At 45.7% G+C, this 17,301-nt stretch overlaps 1 non-coding gene across 1 annotated transcript; it reads left to right on the plus strand.

Moving 5' to 3' along the window:
- The first annotated feature begins 15,496 nt into the window (after window positions 1-15,496).
- Window positions 15,497-15,570, plus strand: Trnas-cga (transfer RNA serine (anticodon CGA)). The gene has a single exon. It is a non-coding gene; the product is annotated as a tRNA-Ser (tRNA).
- Window positions 15,571-17,301: the final 1,731 nt, after the last annotated feature.

Consider the following 17,301-nt stretch of genomic DNA (forward strand, 5'->3'; position numbering starts at 1 on the left):
AGCTGTAATTACACGTGTCAGTCCCTTCAAGTAGCCACGCGGAAGCCCTCTGGGCGGAATCTGCGACTTATGGTTGTTGGGTGCTAGGTCACTGCTCTCAGGACCTCATGTGCTACGGCCACTTATTAGCCGTGCTCCGCTGGTGTTCGTCATCCTGGAGTTTTCAGCTTCAGAACTGATTGCGGAGTGGCAGCGACACCAAAATGTCGGCGGGAGCCAGGTTTCAGCAAAGTGTACACGGCCACGCCATTTTCCCACGGTGGAGGCAGGGGTCAGTGGCGGGAGCCCTGCGACGTGATGATTTCAGAACTACTTTCTGCCCTGATGGAGGTTTCAGTCACGTCTGCCGCACGGAGGGACAGCATGGGGCCGCGTATAAGCACTGTGGATGTTATAGATAACATTTAATAATTAGTCCATTTTGCTTTCATTCTTTCTTCATACTTTTACAACATATAATCCTTAAGCTTAACATCAGTAGCCATGTCTCAGATTACGAAAAAAAACAACAAAAGCCTCTGTATGGGACTGTGCACTTCACAGTTCCAGCGGTGTGGTATTTGGCTGTTCCGCACATGCCGGAGACAGTAAGGGGGAGGGGGGAGGGGGAAGGGGGAGCACTGTCGCTTTTGCAGTGACAATCCTAACGTTTGGGTGGAAGATAGTTAACTTTTCTACTCTACATGTGTTTTCTTGGATGATATAAAGTGAGGAATTAGTCTATTACCCTGCTTATAGCTTTTCTCTTTGACTGATTTTTCTACTTTTGATCTTACAGGAAACTTTAACTATGGCGTTACATCCACAAGATCCACAAGAAGTAAGTCATATGACTGTAAACGAACTTCGATAGCTTAGGTTTTCAGAGTTGTCTCTCTATGAGAAAAAGTTACGAGAAGAGGTCGCTTAACACAAGAAAGTCTAATATCTCAGGTGCTTATAGACAACAACAAAAACTATCTTCATAGCCTTAATCTGGCTGGTTTGAATGCAAAAGTTGGCTTTTTGACTGTGAAAAAAAATTCACTGTTTTCCTTTCCGTTTGCTGTATCGTTGTGTCTCCAACGTGGACAAATGATGGTTCTAGTGATATAAAGAACAGAAAGAAAAAACTGAAGAGCATGAAGGGTCAAAGCAGTACCTTGATAATGCAGTTTCGCCATCACTTTTACTAACCATTAGTAACCATTAGTATTAACTTAGCTAGGCATAATGACTTTCAAACAGTGAGCATAACATAAAGGTTACATATTATTTGCGAAATTTTGTCCAAAATTGTAGAAGGCTTTTGCCTTTGTAGAAACATGGTGAAAAAGACGATTCAGTAAACCAGCGGTATTTAGAAAATTACTAATTTTGGGTGTCCAAACTAGATTCAGGTATAAAGAAGCACTTAGAAACAAGTTTAGTCTTTAAAGATATTTCTAAGGCGACTCAGAATGAGGTAGTTGCCTGCCTGCCACAAAAGAGGTAAGGACGGAAATTACAAGACTTTCCTTTGTAAATATCATGGCTGATGCCACAACAGATATTTTGGAAGTCACTTAAATGGTTCTTGTTCTATGGTATGTACTGCATGGAGAAATATTTGAGTGTCTTTAGAATTCTTTATTCCAGAAGATCGAACTGCAAGCAGCATATCAAAACGTGTTTTAGCATAATAGGACATAATCCTTCAAGGAAATGGACAAAAACTGATAGCGCAGACGCTGGATGGTCCAAACGAAAGGTAAAACAGCAACAGTTGAAGCAAACATCATAGCTGTTTATACCAATGCACATGTCATCCACTGTTATGCACATCAGCTTAAATCAGTAAAAAGAAACGCAGCAAGTATTTCACGAAACCCAAGAATATTTTTCTCTAACATTCTGCTTATCCCAATATTCTTTTCAAAATCATGGCAACCTATATCCATTCTCAAGAAGCATATGGACGGAAGAGTTCCACGTTCTTCTTCTACGACGTCGAATTTCAATATACGGATCACAAACATAACTTTAAGAATTTGTAACCTTTAAGAAACAGCAATACTAAAATTTATTGGAAATCGACTGAAGCTCAGTCCACCACAGAAGCAACAAAAATTTTAAAATACCTGAGTGGCAAGAGCGTCAAACTGTGGTTATACCTCATTCTGAAAGAAGTTACAAATATAACCAAATACAGTCTCGAGAACTTTGTGTTTAAGACTAATTAATAGGTAACAAAATGCTATTTTAGGATTAAGAAAAGTCAAGTACTTCGAGAGACGTTCAGACCCTCTTTTGATAGAAGCTAAGGGAGTTTGTGACTGCACATACAATGGAGAGATATTTTACTACTAAACGCTTAGCAGCTACTATATTGTTCTACAAGAAATGCTTTGCTAGTTTTAAGGATGAACATCCTACACCGGAGATACTACTGGCCACTGGAAACCTTAAACTGCGCTAAATGTAATTTTCTTGGAAAAAATACACTCCTGGAAATTGAAATAAGAACACCGTGAATTCATTGTCCCAGGAAGGGGAAACTTTATTGACACATTCCTGGGGTCAGATACATCACATGATCACACTGACAGAACCACAGGCACATAGACACAGGCAACAGAGCATGCACAATGTCGGCACTAGTACAGTGTATATCCACCTTTCGCAGCAATGCAGGCTGCTATTCTCCCATGGAGACGATCGTAGAGATGCTGGATGTAGTCCTGCGGAACGGCTTGCCATGCCATTTCCACCTGGCGCCTCAGTTGGACCAGCGTTCGTGCTGGACGTGCAGACCGCGTGAGATGACGCTTCATCCAGTCCCAAACATGCTCAATGGGGGACAGATCCGGAGATCTTGCTGGCCAGGGTAGTTGACTTACACCTTCTAGAGCACGTTGGGTGGCACGGGATACATGCGGACGTGCATTATCCTGTTGGAACAGCAAGTTCCCTTGCCGGTCTAGGAATGGTAGAACGATGGGTTCGATGACGGTTTGGATGTACCGTGCACTATTCAGTGTCCCCTCGACGATCACCAGTGGTGTACGGCCAGTGTAGGAGATCGCTCCCCACACCATGATGCCGGGTGTTGGCCCTGTGTGCCTCGGTCGTATGCAGTCCTGATTGTGGCGCTCACCTGCACGGCGCCAAACACGCATACGACCATCATTGGCACCAAGGCAGAAGCGACTCTCATCGCTGAAGACGACACGTTTCCATTCGTCCCTCCATTCACGCCTGTCGCGACACCACTGGAGGCGGGCTGCACGATGTTGGGGCGTGAGCGGAAGACGGCCTAACGGTGTGCGGGACCGTAGCCCAGCTTCATGGAGACGGTTGCGAATGGTCCTCGCCGATACCCCAGGAGCAACAGTGTCCCTAATTTGCTGGGAAGTGGCGGTGCGGTCCCCTACGGCACTGCGTAGGATCCTACGGTCTTGGCGTGCATCCGTGCGTCACTGCGGTCCGGTCCCAGGTCGACGGGCACGTGCACCTTCCGCCGACCACTGGCGACAACATCGATGTACCGTGGAGACCTCACGCCCCACGTGTTGAGCAATTCGGCGGTACGTCCACCCGGCCTCCCGCATGCCCACTATACGCCCTCGCTCAAAGTCCGTCAACTGCACATACGGTTCACGTCCACGCTGTCGCGGCATGCTACCAGTGTTAAAGACTGCGACGGAGATCCGTATGCCACGGCAAACTGGCTGACACTGACGGCGGCGGTGCACAAATGCTGCGCAGCTAGCGCCATTCGACGGCCAACACCGCGGTTCCTGGTCTGTCCGCTGTGCCGTGCGTGTGATCATTGCTTGTACAGCCCTCTCGCAGTGTCCGGAGCAAGTATGGTGGGTCTGACACACCGGTGTCAATGTGTTCTTTTTTCCATTTCCAGGAGTGTATTTTCGTCAAGTTACGAAACTGATATAAATTCCCTGCACTGAACCCATAACTACATCACAGGGAGAACGCTGCTTTTCCACACTGAAAATAATAAAACCATTTCTGTAAAGCACTATGAATTCGGAAAAACTAAATGGCCTTGCAGTGCTTTCAATCGAAAAGTGTTTCCTCAGGTGGCATCCAGAGATCAAGAAGAAAATTACGGTTCTCCTCACGCAAAAAATAAGAATGTATTTACTTTTTAAATTAACAGATCAAGCTGCAATCGTAATAATATAGGTTAAAGTAGGTAAAACATATTTGAATTTCGCCAAAGAAAAATCGCCAAACAGCCATACGTTTTCAGAAGTTATTTTATTTAGACGACCAGTTTCGACATCTCATTAATGTTACCTTCAGGTCTGTGCATTTCATGCAGAGACAATCAGATATATTGGATCCATCAGCATCTCAATTTCGTAAATTCGGTTTTGGTGTCATTGCTTCGAAGACTTGATGGCTACAGTTATGCATGTATCGATATATATCTTACTGTCTATACATGGAATGCATAGGGGCCAGAAGAAGGCATTAATGAGATGCTGGAACTTGTCATCTAAGTAAAATAACTTCTGAAAGTATACGGCTGTTTGGAGATTTTTCTTTGCGTAAATATTTGACAGGCTACTGTCCCATATTCATGTCGGATCAACAGAGATATCTGGCTTTATTCTGGTAGGATTTTCATTTATAAATGTTTGCTTCCTTTTACATCATTTTAAAACAAAAGCTAAAAATTTTCTGGGCAGCATCTCCACCGATTTTAACTTTGAGCCTCCACTGTGTTCCAGGTGTGCGAGTAGCCCTCTGAGTACACAGGGCTATCTGCGAGTAACCGGTTCCATGAAGGCAGTCTGAGCTTGCATATTACAATGACGAAAAGCGACTGGCACTTCTTTCTTTCTTTTGCTGGTGCCTTGTCCGGCAGTTTCGCAGGGTCGGCATGGCTAGGAACGGATTTGGTAAGGTTAGTTATAAGGGGTTGCGGGATGCCCTTCCTGCCGCCACCCCGTACCCCACCGAGACAGAATTAGTGTATCCCAGCGGTCTGCATCTAGTGTAATCGATGGAGTAGTGCGAACATGTTCAGATGTCTGCGAGTCGTGTAACTGAGGTGGAACGTGGGGACCAGCCCAGTATGCACCTAATGGTATGTGGAAAACCGCCTAAAAACGACTTTCTGGCCTACACACCGGCCGAGGTCGGTAATCCGCCGGGCAGATTCGATCTGGGGCCGGCGCGCCTACCCAAGTCCAGGAAGCAGCGCATTAGCGCTCTCGGCTAAACTGGTGGGCGAAAAGCGACTCGCAGTGATTTGTTTAAAATCACTGAAATTTCAACAGGAATAACATGTGAACTTCAGTAAAATAGAATCCAGTGTGGAGGCCCAGATTTGTTTAAAAGGTACAACTCAGCAGCATTTTACTTTAATCTCAAGTAGTGGGCCAACGAGCACTCTGGACTCACCTGCGGGCGCGGGCAGGCAGGCGAGCAGCAGCGCCGCCAGCAGTGACGTCACGAGGGCGGCCATCCCGCAAGGCTTCAGCAGCAGCAGCAGCGTCGCCGCCGAGCGCAGCCGCCCCGCCCTCCTGGCGCCGCCATCTGCTGGCAGAAGAGACACACGTCTCATGTGGGAAAGCTGTGGGATACCTGCTCCGGGGAAGTGCAAAGTGTGCAGTGTGTTCCAACAACTCCTATTACTGTTTTCTATGGCTTTTAGAGCTGACTTTGTAGAAAAAGTTTTGATAGGAAACCCACATCCAGAAACGTACCATTTGCATATAAACTAAGTTGATGAAAGGATCCACTACGACGTCATTAGAGCCGGAACTCAAGCTCAGATTGTGTCAAGCATGGGAAAGGAAATTGGCTGTGCCCTTTCAGAGGAACCATCCTGGAATTTTCCTGGAGTGATTTAAAGACATCACGGAAAAGCTAAATCTGGATGGCCGGACGCGGGTATGAATAGTCGTCTTCCTGAATGCGAGTCCACTGTTTGATGTAAAGAACACTTTGTTCACGGCACAAATCTACAAATAAGTCGATTCCACTAACAACAGGAAGATCGGTCATGATCACTTGAGAATAACAGAAAAAAGTTCATTGACATGAGAACAATTCAGAGGGAAGCCTCATGGTGAGTGACCTAGCAGAGCGCGTCCACAGCAGGAGTGTCATGGAGACATGTCCCCAGACTGCCTGTAGTAGTGCAGTGATGAGGTAGTACTGGGGCCACGCCATATTGAGTAAAGTGGAGCAGTGTGGAGATGATTCAGCATCAGTCAGAGCAACCTGGGTGTTCTCAGCAGGCCGGCCAGTGTGGCCGAGCAGTTCTAGGTGCTTCAGTCTGGAAGCGCGCGACCGCTACGGTCCCAAGTTTGAATCCTGCCTTGGGCATGGATGTGTGTGATGCCCTTAGGTTAGTTAGGTTTAAATAGTTCTAAGTTCTAGAGGACTGACGACCTCAGATGTTAAGTCCCATAGTGCTTGGAGCCATTTTCTGATGAAAGGATCACTAATAAATCTTCAGTTTGATGGTACAGTATGTAATGGTAGAACAGTACAACATATGTATCGAGAATGTTTTGCAGATAACCTCAGTCTGTGTTCCACCACTTTCGCCTAATTTCAACAACAGCTGTGAGAAATGAGTAGATACTAAACAAGGAGGGTTGATGATGGTGATCCAATGATGCGCATCAGGAATTATGGATCATATGTATGAATACATGTGTTGCAGACACAGCTTGCAGCGAACGGCAGTGTCTCCATGTGGAGCAGATCCCATAGAGCACACAGGTCAGAGCTGAATGTCTCCACTGTGCGCGTACTGTGAAGGGGGAGATTTGAAAGTGACCCAAATTCATACGTGGAACCTGAACCACGTGCCGTTAGTGGTGAGTCCCCACGTCATTGAGACATGGGCGCTAGATCAAAGGCAGAATGGAATTTTCATGATCCAACTGGGTTTCGATCCCAACACGTCTCTGTTTCCCAATACACGCTTTACCAGTAGTCCACCAGACTCGACGTACGGATGCAAAGAATTGCTCCATTTAGGTTTCAAATTTGTAATATCTTCCAGAAAAAATAAATAAATAAAATAAAGTGTGTAATCTATTCAGTAGGCAGACTTATCATATACCAAAGAATGTAAAATGCTATCGATGTGAATGTGGCTGAAACAATCGAATTGTGTACCTGGAAGTGCAGCAGAGAATTTTTCGAACTGTTGATTGCTCAGACTTTTGATGATCCCTATCACTTATTCCTTTAAGATTTTTGTCTATAAAACAGATTAAAATGAACTATAAATGATTTAAATGATTATTTACTAACTTTGTGGAATATTTTGATGGTAAAGAATGATCTGAAATATACACAATTCAGTAGCACTGGAGCATTTGTTAAGGTCGCACAGATCCGTCGTACAACAATGCTCTCCTCCACTGCTCCACTGTCTTCCCGCCCTTCCCCAACCACCTCACCTCACGTCTTGTGTGTTATGCCTAACTCAACCATCCACTAAAGAGCCGTCAAGTGAAGCGGAAATTAGAGAGGAACTTTCTGTATGTTCATTGGACATCAAATGACGTATTACTGGTATATATTTCCTTAAACAGCCAGTCGATCTGACTCCATAACACTTTAGTCTACACAGAGCTTGCTGCTATATCAATGGCGCTCAGTTGTCCCGAAACAGAGCAATCCTCTAATTAGTGGAAGGCCGTACACAAGCGGGAATGTTATGCACTGACCACCTTCAGAAGAACTTCTTACGTTTGAGCGTATTTTATTAGTCTGGATTTTACAGTTTCTTTCCCTTTTCTAGCACAATAAGGCTTGCCTTAAGCACGCCTGCTTCCTATTCCATTGCAGTCGTTGATCGGTTCTTTATCACGATCCTACAAATCGCATTGCGGGAGATCCTGCGGCGACTAATACAAGCAAGATTTGATTCATTTCTCGATCTCTAGTGACTTAGGGTACATTACATAGGCCCTTAACATTGATGGAATTCCATGTACCAAAAATCAGATCCAGTTCTCCAATCATATTCATTTGTATACCGGGTGAGTCACCTAACGTTACCGCTGGATATATTTCGTAAACCACATCAAATACTGACGAATCGATTCCACAGACCGAAGGTGAGGAGAGGGGCTAGTGTAAATGGTTAATACAAACCATACAAAAATGCACGGAAGTATGTTTTTTAACACAAACCTACGATTTTTTAAATGGAACTCCGTTAGTTTTGTTAGCACATCTGAACATATAAACAAATACGTAATCAGTGCCGTTTGTTGCATTGTAAAATGTTAATTACATCCGGAGATATTGTAACCTAAAGTTGGCGCTTGAAACCTCCCACGTTCAGTTGCGTGTTGTAACAAACACGGGCCACGGTCGGCGAGCAGCGGTAATGTTAGGTGACTCTCCCTGTATTGCTACATACCTAAACAGTAGTTAAAGCTCCATTCAGTGATATACATCCCCTTTTTATTTTTGATGCACTTTCACATGCTTATTGTCCCAGTCTTGTTTTCCCTTGAAATACAAAAGTGCATATTTGTTTGCTTCCGAAAGACAGTGTACTCCATTTCTCAAGGCGAACAAGTGTAAAGCTGTCAACGATACTCCAAATATGATTAACTTAAGGGTCGAATGAACTCAAAAGTCGTTGTTTTAAACAGTCAAAGCCACGGTTCTGTTATTTGGAGTATTGCTGCTAATCAGGAATAACTGTCTCAAAATGTCAGAATATATAAAGAGGAGGTTGTAAGCAACGAAACAAAGAACGCCCAAAGACCAAAGGAGACTAAAAATGAACTTAGAGTCACACCGTCTTGGGTACGCTTGCACTTAGGTACAATTTTTAGCCTAGAGACTTGTCTGACGTAACAGAACCATCTGCGAAAATATTCATGTAACTGTCAAGGTCAACGTTATCCAGTAATTAATTTATATACACTGAACACCCAAGCAAACTGGTACACTTGTAGGGCCTACGCGAGCAAGCGGAAGTCCCGCAACACGATATAGCAAGGACTCGACTAATGACTGAAGTAGTGATGGAGGGAACTGACATCTTGAATCCTGCTGGGCTGTTCATAAATCCGTAAGAGTATGAGGAAGTGGAGATCACTTCTGAACAGCAGGTTGCAGGGCATCCCAGATATGCTCAATAATGTTCATGTCTGGGGAGTTTGGTGGCCAGCGGAAGTGTGTTCCTGGAGCCACTCTGTAGAAATTTTGGACGTGTGGGGTGTCGTACTGCCCTGCTGGAATTGCCCAAGTCCTTCGGAATGCACAATGGACGTGAATGGATACAGTTGATCAGACAGGATGCAACGTGCATGTCGTCAGAGTCGTATCTAGACGTATCAGGGGTCCCATATCGCTCCAATTGCACACGTCTCACACCATTACAGATCCTCCACTACCTTGAACAGTCTCTTGCTGACATGGAGGGTCCATGGATTCATGAGGTTGTCTCCACACCCATACACGTCCATCCACTCGATACAATTTGAAACGAGACTCGTCCGACCAGGCAACATGTTTCTAGTCATCAACAGTCCAATGTCGCTATTGACGGGCGCAGGCAAGGAGTAAAGTTTTGTATCGTGCACTCATCAAAGGTACACGAGTGGGCCTTCAGCTCCAAAAGGCGACACTTGGTGACGGCCCAGCACTGAAATCTGCCACAATTTGTTGAAGGGTTGAACAATTCTTTTCAGTCGTCGTCGGTCCCGTTTTTGCAGGATTTTTTTTCCGGCTGCAGTGGTGACGGAGATTAGAAGTTTTACCGGATTCTTAATATTCACAGTACGCTCGTGAAATGGCCGTACGAGAAAACCTCCACTTCATCGCTACCTCGGAGATGCTGTGTCCCATCGCTCGTGCGTCGACTATCACACCAAGTTCAAACTCACTCATACCTTGATAAACTTCCACTGTAGAGCAGTAACCGATCCAACAACTGCGCCAGGCACTTGCTTCCGACCACAGCACCGTATTCTGCCTGTTTTCATATCTCTGTATTTCAATACGACCAGTTTCTTTGGCGCTTCGGTGTATTGCGCTTCAAAGTAACCACTTCTAAAGATTTTTCTCCTTTGAGAGCCTCGGGCATGGATGTGTGTGGTGTCCTTAGGTTAGTTAGGGTTAAGCAGTTCTAAGTTCTAGGGGACTGATAACCTCAGATGTTAAGTCCCATGGTGCTCAGAGCCATTTGAAGCAGTTTTTTGAACCTACGAAGTAATGCAAGAATGTGCGAGAGCTCATTTCAAGTTCGCTGAATACGAATACTTGATATGAATGTCATCACCTTTGGTATCAATAAAATCGGTATATTTTGATTTGTTCTTTCTGTCGCTTTGTTCTGTTTGCCGCAAACTCTTCAGTCCAATCACACAGCTAGTTCTACATCCTTACACTATTATTTTCTTTCTTAGGAGAAGAGAAACTTCTTATCCAACATCGCAATAAAACACTGTATTGCGGATAACTGCTTTCGGTAAACTATGTTACCATCATAAAAATTTTGACAGGTTATTATAAAAATATTGAGCCAGGTGCACAGAAAATCTTTCCATTAAATCTTCACATATCCAACATATGACGTCAATGATGTGTTGTCACGTCAAAAGTAAAAGTTAAAATTACTGCGTACACAAATCGCCACGGCATTGTATCCGTATGACCACAAGTCATGCATGCTAGGGCAGCACATGACTGACTGTCAACAGCCAATACGAAGAAGTACAGAATCTCCATTCACCCGCGTCCACGATATTTACGATGAATAAATGAAAACGAGGACATAGTGTATCTCATTACTAGCAGCATATCTCCAGACTGATTTATATTTCTAGCGATTCTTTCGTATTTCGTGACATGAAAAGCACTTTGAAAGTATACCGTTACATATTTTGACAAAGTTAGAAGATGTGACAGAACTACACTCCTGGAAATGGAAAAAAGAACACATTGACACCGGTGTGTCAGACCCACCATACTTGCTCCGGACACTGCGAGAGGGCTGTACAAGCAATGATCACACGCACGGCACAGCGGACACACCAGGAACCGCGGTGTTGGCCGTCGAATGGCGCTAGCTGCGCAGCATTTGTGCACCGCCGCCGTCAGTGTCAGCCAGTTTGCCGTGGCATACGGAGCTCCATCGCAGTCTTTAACACTGGTAGCATGCCGCGACAGCGTGGATGTGAACCGTATGTGCAGTTGACGGACTTTGAGCGAGGGCGTATAGTGGGCATGCGGGAGGCCGGGTGGACGTACCGCCGAATTGCTCAACACGTGGGGCGTGAGGTCTCCACAGTACATCGATGTTGTCGCCAGTAGTCGGCGGAAGGTGCACGTGCCCGTCGACCTGGGTCCGGACCGCAGCGACGCACGGATGCACGCCAAGACCGTAGGATCCTACGCAGTGCCGTAGGGGACCGCACCGCCACTTCCCAGCAAATTAGGGACACTGTTGCTCCTGGGGTATCGGCGAGGACCATTCGCAACCGTCTCCATGAAGCTGGGCTACGGTCCCGCACACCGTTAGGCCGTCTTCCGCTCACGCCCCAACATCGTGCAGCCCGCCCCCAGTGGTGTCGCGACAGGCGTGAATGGAGGGACGAATGGAGACGTGTCGTCTTCAGCGATGAGAGTCGCTTCTGCCTTGGTGCCAATGATGGTCGTATGCGTGTTTGGCGCCGTGCAGGTGAGCGCCACAATCAGGACTGCATACGACCGAGGCACACAGGGCCAACACCCGGCATCATGGTGTGGGGAGCGATCTCCTACACTGGCCGTACACCACTGGTGATCGTCGAGGGGACACTGAATAGTGCACGGTACATCCAAACCGTCATCGAACCCATCGTTCTACCATTCCTAGACCGGCAAGGGATCTTGCTGTTCCAACAGGACAATGCACGTCCGCCTGTATCCCGTGCCACCCAATGTGCTCTAGAAGGTGTAAGTCAACTACCCTGGCCAGCAAGATCTCCGGATCTGTCCCCCATTGAGCATGTTTGGGACTGGATGAAGCGTCGTCTCACGCGGTCTGCACGTCCAGCACGAACGCTGGTCCAACTGAGGCGCCAGGTGGAAATGGCATGGCAAGCCGTTCCACAGGACTACATCCAGCATCTCTACGATCGTCTCCATGGGAGAATAGCAGCCTGCATTGCTGCGAAAGGTGGATATGCACTGTACTAGTGCCGACATTGTGCATGCTCTGTTGCCTGTGTCTATGTGCCTGTGGTTCTGTCAGTGTGACCATGTGATGTATCTGACCCCAGGAATGTGTCAATAAAGTTTCCCCTTCCTGGGACAATGAATTCACGGTGTTCTTATTTCAATTTCCAGGAGTGTATATCGTCGTTAAAAAATATTTTTGCAAGGTGGTGGTCCAAAGACGTAATACGTTTAACGAAGGACACGTTGGTATACACCATCAACTGCTACAATGATGATGTACTGAGATGTATTTAATTTATGTTGTCATAATTCAAGTAATCAACGCTACGTGGCCGATTGCTGTAGGTACGCCGTAGGTTATGCAGCGTCCGTCCGTTCCACCTGCGACTCCGGCATCCCGCATGACAGAACAGAGACGCGGGGTGCCTTCTTCACAGAGAGTGAAACCAGAGCAGGTGTTTACAGTACGACCGCGACCGCTGCCGGAGACGAAAACACAACCTCCTCGTGTCTCAGCCAACGCCCGTCAGGTTACGCTATCCGAGCACCGCGGATCGACCGCAGCGGCAGAGGTCGCGATCAACAAGCGGACTATTTTCCTACGCGACTCACGAGATCGAAAACAGTCCCAGAAGATCCACCTGCCAACCGGCCTTATAAGGCGGCGCAACACCGGCCAGAAGGCAGTTCGACACGCCGCCCGGACTTGTGGGGATTTGCCGTCCCCACTACGACATCTGCTGGCAGTCCCGGATTGTCAGGAGTGGTAGCTTCGGACTGACTCAACAGTGTGGACTAACTGTGATCTGGCCTCCCTTGACAGCTTGTCGTAATGGTGTGCCGACCACTGTCTAGTAATTCTTTCTCTTTGATGGACTTTCTCGAACGAAAGACGTCTGAGGAAAGCATTTTGTTTCTTTATTCTTCTGTTACAAGATCCGAAGTGGGTGCCATACTTCGTTCGTTGTTTAAACTGATTAGTTTCGACTATTTTGCGGACATCAGCAATATTCTTGTTTCTTGGTTTTTCCAAATAAAAACAATTGAGGAATATCGTTCGCGTTTTGTCTCTGCAACAGCGGATACTGTAGGTTGCTTTAATCCATGCAGGTTCCGTGTGTGTGTGTCATCGACAGGGTGGCCGACTTGTCGATTCGCACTCCGACCGAACAAAGAATTAATCTTGGTGGAATAACGGCAGGCAAACGACTTGTTATTGTTGGCCTACTGATACAGAGAAATGATTAAAAAATAACTATAAAGACCAGGATATTAAAGTTTTTAATTTAACCATTCAATCTAAACCAAAAATTCAAAAACAACAATGAGACGCAACTGGAGCAACGGAAGACAGGTTCAGCAAATGGAGCAACATAGATAGATTCGAATATGCAGAGACCGACCAGGAAACAGGCAAACAAGGACCTCGGGTGCGAGAAGCGTTCACCGGCTGGGCGGCTCAGGCAGTGGACAGAGCCACGAGCAGCAATTAGTCCAGTCACATCCAAAGTAACCGGCAGTAAACATGTACCCCACAGGAAGTGTTAAAAGCCGGTGAGATGAACTTGCAGACAGATTAAAAATGTATGCGGGACCGAGACTCGATCTCTAAAACGGGAACTTCAGCGGCCAAATGCTCAGCTATCTAGACACGGTTCAAAACCTACCCCACAGCCCTGGAGAACTCAGGTGAGAGCGCACTTAATCCACGAAAGGCATTGGCATATGGTCTTTATCTGCCAGTGAGTTTCACATCAGCGCGCGCTCTGCTGCAGAGCGAAAATTCATCCTTGGTATGGTTTGTTCTAAGTGTCTCATAAACCCACGAAGTAATGCAAGAATGTTCGACAGCTGATTTCAAGTTCGCTGAATACGAATACTTGATATGAATGTAATCGCCTTTGGTATCAATAAGATCGGTGTATTTTGAGTTGTTCTTTCTGTCGCTGTGTGCAATGTAACGTGTTTCTGTGAATACACGAGTTATCAGCAATGTAATTGTTATTTATCTTTACCGTCACTAAACTGCACTTGGCTAACACAGGTTTTTGTTGTTGTTTGATGCAGTTTTCCGAGTTAGTCTACATCGAGCCTGCCTCTTCACCTTCGCTTAACTACTACACCATGTATCTGTTTGTGCCTACATACTGCAGTGAAGCTTCGGTCTCCGTCTACAATTATTACGCAGCATACTCCCTCGGCTGCCAATTTGACGATTATTTGTTGCCTCAGGACGTTTTCTATCAACTAATTCCTTTCTTAAGTCAAGTTGTGCCCTAAGTTTCTTTTCTACCCAGTTCAGTATCTCTTGTTTATTCTCCAGATTTTCCCAGTTCACCTTTTCCTTTACCACGAAATTTCCAAAATTGTGTTATCATCTTGTCTTTCATGTTTACAGGTAGTGTTCCACTTTTCTACAAGGCTACAACGGTATGAGTTGTATCTCCGCAGTTCAGCGTGTTAAATAACAGCAGGTTTGGCTGAACATGATGTAACTGGCTAGGTTCCGTGAAGTGGCTGCTCAGTAAGACAAGCGAGCGCTGCGAAGTGCGAAGAGTCTCTGAAGCTTCAGATGAGGTGGGGGACGCTACCTAGCGAGCCCCTGGCCACGAATTCCCGTCACAGTTAGGTGAAATATACCGCTGCGTGCTTGTGAACGCCAAGCAATATGGCCACTGTCTGACTGTGCTAAGACTAAAAGATCCGAATATTCCCTGAAAACACGAAAACTACTTCCAGACACTCACAGAAAATGTCACAATGCATTGTGGTAAAGAGACAAATTCAATAAAATTCTTGCCATTTTCATACAATAAACTTTAATAAGTGCAACGCCTAGCTGAATGAGGACATGACTTTTAGTAATGCTTGTCGTTCCGTTTGAAGATCTATAAAATATAAATACAATTTGATTGTTCTGTGGCGTTTAACGTGCCATAAAGTAATATCTGTCTGCAAATTGTCTAAAAACTAGAATGAGATTTTCACTCTGCAGCGGAGTGTGCGCTGATATGAAACTTCCTGGCAGATTAAAACTGTGTGCCCGACCGAGTTCGAGTCTCGGTCGGGCACACAGTTTTAATCTGCCAGGAAGTTTCATATCAGCGCACACTCCGCTGCAGGGGCACACAGTTTTAATCTGCCAGGAAGTTTCATATCAGCGCACACTCCGCTGCAGAGTGAAAATCTCATTCTGGAAACATCCCCCAGGCTGTGGCTAAGCCATGTCTCCGCAATATCCTTTCTTTCAGGAGTGCTAGTTCTGCAAGGTTCGCAGGAGAGCTTCTGTAAAGTTTCGAAGGTAGGAGACGAGGTACTGGCAGAAGTAAATCTGTGAGTACCGGGCGTGAGTCGTGCTTCGGTAGCTCAGTTGGTAGAGCACTTGCCCGCGAAAGGCAAAGGTCCCGAGTTCGAGTCTCGGTCGGGACCACAGTTTTAATCTGCCAGGAAGTTTCATATCAGCGCACACTCCGCTGCAGAGTGAAAATCTCATTCTGGAAACATCCCCCAAGCTGTGGCTAAGCCATGTCTCCGCAATATCCTTTCTTTCAGGAGTGCTAGTTCTGCAAGGTTCGCAGGAGAGCTTCTGTAAAGTTTGGAAGGTAGGAGACGAGGTACTGGCAGAAGTAAAGCTGTGAGTACCGGGCGTGAGTCGTGCTTCGGTAGCTCAGTTGGTAGAGCACTTGCCCGCGAAAGGCAAAGGTCCCGAGTTCGAGTCTCGGTCGGGCACACAGTTTTAATCTGCCAGGAAGTTTCATGTCTAAAAACTTTTTCTACATATATTTGGAGTATGCAAATATTGCAACATACATACTCATTAGAACGGTGACCTACTTCCATGATGAAATTACAATGAAATCCAGACCTTGCAGGCGTTGATAAATATCAACGGGGACAGTTGAAAAAGTGTGCCCCGACCGGGACTCGAAGCAGGGATCTGCTGCTTATATGGCAGACGCTCTATCCGACTGAGCCTTCGAGGACACAGAGTATAGTGCGACTGTAGGAACTTATCTGTGGCACACTACCCGGAGACCTACATTTCCAGTTTACTTTCAACACACTACATTAGTAGTGCCCTTGTCCACTATACCCATTAATCGCTGGAGACAATCTAACGATTCCCGTAACAATTTGAGCAATGTCAGTGCATCCGCACTGAAGGAGATCACTGGCCAGTAAGCCTTCTCTAATTAAGATTTTATCTGTTCTTTCGGTCTTTGCGCGGCCAGTGAACGGCATGCGTTTTAATCATAATTTGGAGACGTGCTCCTATTTGATGTGTTGCTATTTGAGACAGAATTTTTTAATGTGACAGTTTAGAAATTTAAAAATTATTGGACAGTGAGTGCCAGTGTAGCCATCAGTGACTGATTTTATTTTATATATATATAAATGGCTCTGAGCACTATGGGACTCAACTTCTGAGGTCATTAGTCCCCTAGAACTTAGAACTAGTTAAACCTAAGGACATCACAAACATCCATGCCCGAGGCAGGATTCGAACCTGCGACCGTAGCGGTCTTGCGGTTCCAGACTGCAGCGCCTTTAACCGCACGGCCACTTCGGCCGGCTATATATATATATATATATATATATATATATATATATATATATATATTTTAGTTTGTGGTAAGGTCTTGTGGGACCAAACTGCTGAGGTCATCGGTCCCTATGCTTACACACTGCTTAATCTAACTCCAACTAACATACGCTAAGGACAACACACACACACACACACACACACACACACACATGCCTGAGGAAGGACTCGAACCTCCGACGGGGAGGGCCGCGCGAACCGTGACAAGACGCCTCAGCCCGCACGGCTACCCCTCGCGGGGACTGAACTTTGTCGTAGTGAGTTGCATATTATATGTAATCTTGAGTGAAGTTACAGAACTTTAGGAATTTTATTTTGAGTGATTTGGATGCACTGAAAACTGCCTTTGACTTCCATTCGTCATTGTCTGCGAAAGCTCTGCATACCCTACTAAATGATTTAATTGGTCTCTTCTTGTTTATTGTTTTTAAATATTAGCCCAATCCATGTAACTCTTCTTCTGAAAATAAGTTATATTTTGCAGCTGTGAAGGTGACTGTATCCAATACAGAGGAAGTTTGAATAAAAACGCCTTCGGTCACAATTTGCGTTTCATT

This window comes from Schistocerca nitens, chromosome 5, assembly GCF_023898315.1.
Source record: "Schistocerca nitens isolate TAMUIC-IGC-003100 chromosome 5, iqSchNite1.1, whole genome shotgun sequence".
NCBI classification, from domain to species: domain Eukaryota; kingdom Metazoa; phylum Arthropoda; class Insecta; order Orthoptera; family Acrididae; genus Schistocerca; species Schistocerca nitens.